General features: G+C 40.0%; 1 protein-coding gene and 2 long non-coding RNA genes across 3 annotated transcripts in view; 1 reads left to right on the forward strand and 2 right to left on the reverse strand.

The window, feature by feature from the left end:
* The window catches only part of LOC106811348, a 66,263-nt gene that overhangs the window by 41,602 nt on the left and 16,619 nt on the right, over positions 1-8,042 (reverse strand). The gene's annotated exons all lie outside the window — the stretch shown is intronic.
* Positions 1-8,042, forward strand: part of LOC106811354 — a 13,213-nt gene that overhangs the window by 1,998 nt on the left and 3,173 nt on the right. Inside the window, exon 3 of the long non-coding RNA XR_001394137.1 lies at positions 3,208-3,219. This is a non-coding gene — a long non-coding RNA (uncharacterized LOC106811354). The remainder of the gene's footprint in view (positions 1-3,207; positions 3,220-8,042) is intronic.
* Positions 4,371-5,485, reverse strand: LOC106811352. Its single transcript, XR_001394135.1, has 3 exons — positions 4,815-5,485; positions 4,602-4,690; positions 4,371-4,418 (listed from the first exon to the last, which is right to left on the reverse strand). It is a non-coding gene; the product is annotated as an uncharacterized LOC106811352 (long non-coding RNA).

Below are 8,042 nucleotides of genomic sequence, written 5' to 3' on the forward strand. Positions count from 1 at the left end.
TTCCAATGATAAGGGTGACGATGATGATGGCAATAATTATGATCCCAACGATAAGGGTGACGATGATGATGGCAATAATTATGATCCTAATGATAAAGGCGACGATGATGATGGCAATAATTATGATTCCAACGATAAGGGTGACGATGATGATGGCAATAATTATGATCCCAACGATAAGGGTGACGATGATGATGGCAATAATTATGATCCCAACGATAAGGGCGACGATGATGATGGCAATAATGATGATGATAAAATAATGGCGACGACGATGGCACGGAAAACGATGAGAATAAAGAAGACCTTGAAAATGATAGCGATAATGATGATGACAACAAAACTAACGACGATAAATAACGTTGACGACGATGATGACAGCAAGAGCAGCAATGCTAGACACATGTGAAATCTATAGTGACATTGCCACAAAGCGAATGAAACCGTTGCATAGGAGGAAAAAACGCATCCGGACAATAGTGAATATCGTCAATAAACAGAAAGCTGACGCCATGCTGCCACCAGCAACAAACACTGTGGCGACGAAGGCAACAACAACAGACAATGTAAGATAATTGTGTATTAATTCGACGAGATATACAGAGATAGCACGGCGCCCTGCCCCCAACCCCGTGAAGACAAACTCGTTGGCCAAATAGATACCATCTCCTTCACATCTCCTCCTCGCACGCCTCACTCGCTCGTGCCCTTCATCTGACCCCACCCCTACCACCAGCGCAAAACGTCTTCTTCATCTTACGGGGACCGATAGGAGTGCGGTTCGAACAGACGATCGCGACCAATTCTACAAATGGACTTGCGGGAATCAATTTCCTGCAACTTTTTTTTTGTGGGCCGTCGAAAGTCCAGAACGAGCTCCACCGCACAACCACCCGACGCGCGCGCTCGCGTAAACTAATGTGGCGGGAAGGATGAGGAGTGCGCAGCATCCCTGCACGGATGCCACATCGTAGCGAGGGGATAGTACAGGTGGGCAGCTGCTGGTTTCAGAACTGCAGATGCGCCGCTACTCACTCTCGAGTGCTTGCTTCGTTCATGAGATAGCTACTGCTGGAGACGCGATTCATACTCGGTCAGTCACAGACAGCAGGTGTTTACAGTAATGGTAGGAATCGCTCTCCCCATTTCTCTCACACACCCTGCCTGTCTATCTGTCTGGCTGGCTGGCTGGCTGGCTGTCTGCCTGTCTGGCTAGCTGGCTGGCTGGCTGGCTGTCTGCCTGTCTGGCTGGCTACCTGGCTGGTTAACTGGCTGGCTGTCCGTCCGTCCGTTCGTCCGTCTGTCCGTCCGTCCGTTCGTCCGTCCGTCGCTCCCTCCCCCTCTCTTTTCTTTCTTCTCTCTTCTCTCCTCTGGTCGACAGACAGGTGGATTATTCACGCTATCCGGTGGGAAACGTGGCAGACTCTCGAGTGCCGATTCATTACTCCTTCACCGCTCGTCGTTTGATTTCACATTAATTAGTCCGAAAGCTTTATTCCGATTGCGATTCTCACGCCACTGAAGCTCGACTCCCCCCATCACCCGTATTCAATTCATCGCCATGGTTCGAGTGCCTTCTAGGCAGAGAAAAAATGCATTTTCTTTCTTTCGCGGGAGCTCTTTTTCAAGTGTGTGGGAAAAATAGCTCTCGTCAAAAATTTTACGGGAGCTATTTTGAGCCTCACGGGAGCGACTTCGAAGGTTGGAAGAGCGAATCGCTCATCGCTCATGTGTATTTTTTACCCTGCTTCTAGGTCTGTATAACAAACCATTTAAAGTGATTACGTCACCGTAAATAGTAAAAAATAAAACTAAAAGAACTAGAACCAGAACCATCTGTGTAATCAGAAATAAAGGAACAAAACTTGGTCTGCTGTCTTTATGACGGCTTTCCGTGGATTGGCATGGTGGACGAAATTTCGGAGGAGTTTGGTGACTACCACATCAATTTCACGCACCCTCATGGACCTACCAAGCAATTCAAATGGCCATTGGAAACAGATCAATGCTGGGTTACAGAAGATGATATTCTGTGTACAATCAACACCCCATCTCTTACATCATCCTCTTCCAGAAAGTACTTTATCTCAGAAAACGATGCTGCGAGGATTTCAAGTGTGCATCCGGACTGGATCATTGATGATCAATGAATTATTGATAATTGAGAACATGGTAATATAATGATTTCTCATTAGACTGAATAGTCATTTAGAATGTTATTGCCACCTGTCATTTTCAATCAGGTTATGTACAGCAAAGCCAATGTTTGGGATTAACTTGATATATGAAATAGATTGGAATGGTATACATATATGTGCCTACATGTACAGCATTGCATAGGAATAGGCGTTATTGCACCTACTATGCCAACTTTGAGAAGGGCTGGAAAGCAAACAAAAAATATTATATCTCTAATTTTTGTATATTATGTAGAAAACATGTTGAGGTATAATTTTCAATGAAGTTAATCTCAAGGTTACGTGATCCACAGGGTCAAATTCAAGGTCAAAGTAAAGGTCAAAAGGTCATCAAACTTTATATTGCTCCTATATAACAAATAATGACAGATTTGGATTGCCTATGCAATTAGCTTTCCAAAGACACCAATATTAACCAATTTGGCCTAGTAGTTACAGAGATACGACCATTTGAAAATTGACGGGTGCGTCCATTTTGGCCAAAATCGCCAAAAAAGGGCGTGACGTAGCGCGAAAACCGTTTGTCCGACGGAGCTGAAATTTGAAATTTCAGCTATTTCAGCCGAAATTACCTCATAAACCAAATTTCAGCCAATTTGGAAAGGGTAAGGTGTAACCCATTGGGTGATCTGACACGGAATGACCCAGAGGGAGTGTGTATGAGTCTGAGAGAGAGAGGTGCGCGCGCGCGCGTGTGTGAGAGAGAGAGAAAGAGAAAGAGAGACGTGTTTGTGTTTGTGTTGTGTGTGTGACACGAGAGAGAGAGAGAGAGAGAGAGAGAGAGAGAGAGAGAGAGAGAGAATAGAGTGCAATAATTTGCATTATGCACGCAAGTTAGATGCCTCGTGGACGTCTAGAAAGCATTAGAAGTAAAATTGGTCTTGTTGTGTAATTGTGCCATTCCAGCTAGTGGCGTAGCCATGGTCGCCGGTCTGTATAAAACGGGATCCGACTACTCTGTAGAAATTCGCTTCATAGAGCTGGCAAAAGTTTCGAGCGGAGCATAGAGCATGAATCTGTAGTTATTTAACATGAATAAAGTGTATGTTGTGTAAGCGCAGTAACAGTGTGAGTATTTTTAATTAATTTCTGTTCGATGCTTATTCAGGCCTGCCGCATATGGACGCCCTCTACTGTTGTTCGACCGCCTTCCCGCTGTTGTTCCGCCTGGTAAATAGAGCTTTTCTGCCAAAGAAATCGAATAATTTAGTTTTATGTTAATGAAAATCAGTTATGCAAGTCTTCTAGCATGGTTTTTTGACACATGCATGTTCAAATGACATTTAAACATGCATTTTATGTAAACATGTACGTATCCGTGTACATATGTACATGTTATTTACATATCTACATTAAAATACACTCATTTTACACTCCTTTGGTACCAGAAAATAGATAATTATCCTCGTTTCACTCTTTTCTGGCACACCTAACACTAACGGTGTTAAAATATCTTAACTTTGTTGGTTACAATTCACCCTAACCCTCGTTCTAACACTGCGCTTAACGGCATGGAGCGAACATGAATTTCCATTGATTTCTGTGTTTTGGGGGCTTATTTCAGAGAGTGATATCTCAGCTCCAAGAGTGAGGCCACATTTGAAATTCGGTCGGCATATAAGGAAAAGACTCTAAATTATTCATCTAAAATTTCAAGTCGATCCGTATCTCCGCTGCTCATTAAGTAGGCATACAACAGTAAGCCTCCGCAATTGTTCACCGTTGCACTATATCGTCTCTAGAAAATGCATTTTTAGCATTTTTTTTCGCAGTAATTCGGCACTAGAGTGCAATAATTTGCATTATGCACGCAAGTTAGATGCCCCGTGGACGTCTAGAAAGCATTAGAAGTAAAATTGGTCTTGTTGTGTAATTGGCAATGGTCGCCAGTCGGCCATTTTTGTGTATGAAACGGGATCCGACTACTCTGTAGAAATTCGCATCATAGAGCTGGCAAAAGTTTCGAGCGGAGCATAGAGCATGAATCTGTAGTTATTTAACATGAATAAAGTATATGTTGTGTAAGCGCAGTAACAGTGTGAGTATTTTTAAAGCTGTTGCAGTGGCTGCTGCTGCTGCTGCTGTTGCAGTGGCTGCGGACGCTGCTGCCTCTGCTGCTGTGGCTGCAGTGGCTGTTGTTGTTGCTGCCTCTGTTGCTGTGGCTGCAGTGGCTGTTGCTGTTGCTGTTGCTGCTGCTGCAGTTTTTTGTTGTTCTTTCTCCTTGGTGAAAACAAAGCAAAATTTTGTGAACGTAGCAATACAAATAAGTTGTAGTGAATTTTTGCAACATATGCGAGCTCGCAGTAGGTATATCTTTGTATCTAGTTGCGAGTTTCATTCACTTTAATTTATACTGATGTGAATACATATAGCATTTTTTAATGACCTTATTATTTACGATACCTATAATCTTTTTTATTTTTTAGTACCCTCTTCACTTCATGGAGCACTGCTCCTTCTGGTAGGGCAGGGTCTCCAATAAGTTCATGGAGCTGCAAAGGAAAAGTGTAACTCGTCACTTTTTCATGATTTGGTTGTAGTTAATGTGTAGTTTGTAATTAGTGACATATGTGACTATACTGTGTAAGGTGTGCATAACATATAGTATTTACTCACACGGGCCACCGCTTTATTTATTCCTCCCTTGTTACTCCCATGTAACTCCAATTGGCTGTGCAATTCTCGCTGAAATTCAGTAACAATGTGCTAGATAAAGTGCACTCTATTGTTCAAATCATTTTTTGATTTAGGTTTTCAAAATAGAGTGTGAAATAAATGCTAATTTATAAGTATTTCAAGTATGGGCAAAACAGTACGTCGTATGGTAAATGAGTGTATGATTCTTACGAGAAAAACTTTTCGGGCCTCGCCCATTTTATCTTTTCCTCCTCGCTTGAACATCTCGGACACATTACATTCCATAAGTGGGTTCATCCTGTAAGAAAATGTTACGTGTGCTTTATAATACTGGGAAAATATGCACATTTTTAATCTCAACAGGCAGGAAAATCTGATTGGCTAGCGTGCAAGTTGCCAGACAGCAAATGTAGACGCGGGACTCTAGAATCGCAGCCAAGTTGCATGAAAAAGTCGCAAGTCTGCGCTAGGCTTAAGTCGTCATTTTCAAGCCGTCATTATGTGTAAGTCGGCGCTCTCAGACAAGTTCCATGTAATACAAACAACACTAATTTCCTATCTGTAAGTGGTCACTGTAAGATCACGCTATAATGGGGCCGCACTGCATATATATATATATAGAGAAGTAAAGAAATACAGAATTATATAGGATTAGAATTAAAATTAGAATTATTTATAATTTATTTATTAAATTATTATTTAATTTATTATTAAATATTTTATATTTAAATTATTATTTTATTTATTTATTAATTATTATAAATTAAAATTAGAATTTATATAGGATTATTTCACCTTATTCCAATGTCTGCTGACCTATGAAGAGATGTAAATCATCGAAAGCTTTGTCTCAATTAAACTTTAACAACCTATTATCTATACCTTGACTGTTATAGTATATATTATAATATATATATGGTTTAATATATACTATATATATATATATCAGGGGTAATATTGACAAATTCCTCATTAACCCCTGATATATATATATAACTATATATATATATATATATATATAACAGTCAAGGCTTATATAGTGAATATAATATATATATCTCACTAGAAAGCATACGATGCAACCGAGAGATCAATGAATTATATGATTAGGTAATGCAATCGGGTTGTTTTATATAAAAAAATGTAAATTAGATACAAACTAATTAACAATGTGAATTTGTACTGATGGAGGATTTGTTATTCCAGTTTATTTTCTTCAATTATTCGTCCTTCACATGGGACCACCAAATGAACTCGTAAGTATGGCATGCTACAGTGCTGACATTGAATTATTTCAATTAATTAATTAATGAAATAATTATACTTTTTAAATGTTCGCATCTACATTGAGAAAATTTGTATGTATGAATGAATGGAATTAATCGTTTGATTAATCGTGTGCATTGAAGAAAGGTGGAATAAATAACTATAGCTAATGTAATTATGTGGTTTGTAATTATGTAAATGGTAAATCGTAATGTCATCTGTCGTGGAAGATTGAGTATCACTGCAAAAATTGTTAGAATAAACGCTATCAACCACCAGTGGGCAATGGCCGGCAGCGCACAGCGAGTACTTGTTTTATTCTTTTGTGTGTTTGGTCGTTAACGTTACTTGTTAAAGATAAATTGTTTCCATAAAGATATATATACAGTATAACAGGTATAAGTTACAGAAGTGGCTGTATATTTCGGCGCGAAACGCGTGGCGCGACCGTGAAAAGATTCCTGCAAACCAAAAATTCTTCACCGGACGCGCAAAACATTGTCCGTACATGTCTGAATTCGCGAAAAATATGTCGTGGAGTACATACCCTTGAACGCCTTACTCGTTGGTTTATTAAAGTACACAAAATACTTTTAATAATCGTTTTACATGCATATATCTAAAGTAATGTGCGGTGATGGGAAATGAGTTGCGCAAATAAATTAACAAAATTTCAGCTTTAAATTTTCTGAGTCATGAGCAATTTACTAATAATCAGGGTCTCCCCAGGAATGAAAATTCAAACAAGGGGGAGGGGAGGGGAATGGGTGAGGGGGGGAAACAGGGGGGCGTGTTTTTTACGCGTACCACTAATTTAATGCGTAAAATCCTACCCACACACCATCAGAACGTATTTGGGGTTCCTTGTATAGTATAAGATCTAGCCGAGTCGGTGTAGCAGTTAAGTGTTTGGGTTTTGTGGAAAGCAGGTGTGACTGTTGTATTGTCTGCAGCTGCATACGTGCGTAACTGTAATAAAATACACGCGCCGGGTATCCCTGGTCGAAATTGGTAGCTCTGGACGATCGTTTCCGCGAGCAGGCTGGCAAACTGTTTAGTTTTGAGGTGGAATTTAAATCGGGGCGGAGGTAATCTTTAAACAGGGGTCGCACGATTGAGAAAGGGGGGAGTTTTTCCCTAACCGTAGGAGAACCCTGAAATTTATGATAGTTAATCATATCATATATACAAACTGCATGCAGTGCCCTCCACACTGAAGGGATAATACCAACACTGCCACAATACTAGCACTAATTTTAAAGACTGGGGGGAGCTCCGGGGAAATCCAGCAATATGGCAATCCACACGGCCCGCGAAGTCGCGTCGACTAAAAAACATTAGAAATTTCTATGATCTTGCATGTTGTTTGCGTGGAACTAAAATTTAGAATGTTTTAAGCTGAAATACGCAAAAATGTATCAAAAGACAATGTCGAGAATTAGGTATATTGCAATCATTCCAAAAATCTCATGATAATACGTGAACTTAAATGTTAGTAACAAGGCAGTAATGGATTTTGAAGTAGTAAATGGGCACTTTTTCAAATATCACTATTTATCAAAATTTCTCATAAATAATGGTTGGATTTTTAATATCTTTGCAGCTTTATAAGGACACACTGTATACATAGGATAGAGTAACGGGGTCGCTGTAAAAACTTAATAGTAAAAAGCGTAGAAATTCTAACACAAATCAGAGCTTGTGGCAGTGGTAGGAATTGAGACAGAGCCGAGAGCGCCATCCTGTCGTGAGTTTGATATATATTATAATGATTCTGGCTTTCCATGTGCTCACGGCTGGTTCGTTAAAAACTTCCCATCAGTCTTCAGTAGTTTCGTCAATTTCACTGGAAGCTAACAAGCGAGTCTGAATGTGTTAATGTTTAGTAAGTGTCGAAGTCCAATGCGTAGAAGTTAGAGAACTGCGTTAAAACAACAGATC

This window comes from Priapulus caudatus, unplaced genomic scaffold (assembly GCF_000485595.1).
Source record: "Priapulus caudatus unplaced genomic scaffold, Priapulus_caudatus-5.0.1 Scaffold530, whole genome shotgun sequence".
Taxonomy (NCBI): domain Eukaryota; kingdom Metazoa; phylum Priapulida; class Priapulimorpha; order Priapulimorphida; family Priapulidae; genus Priapulus; species Priapulus caudatus.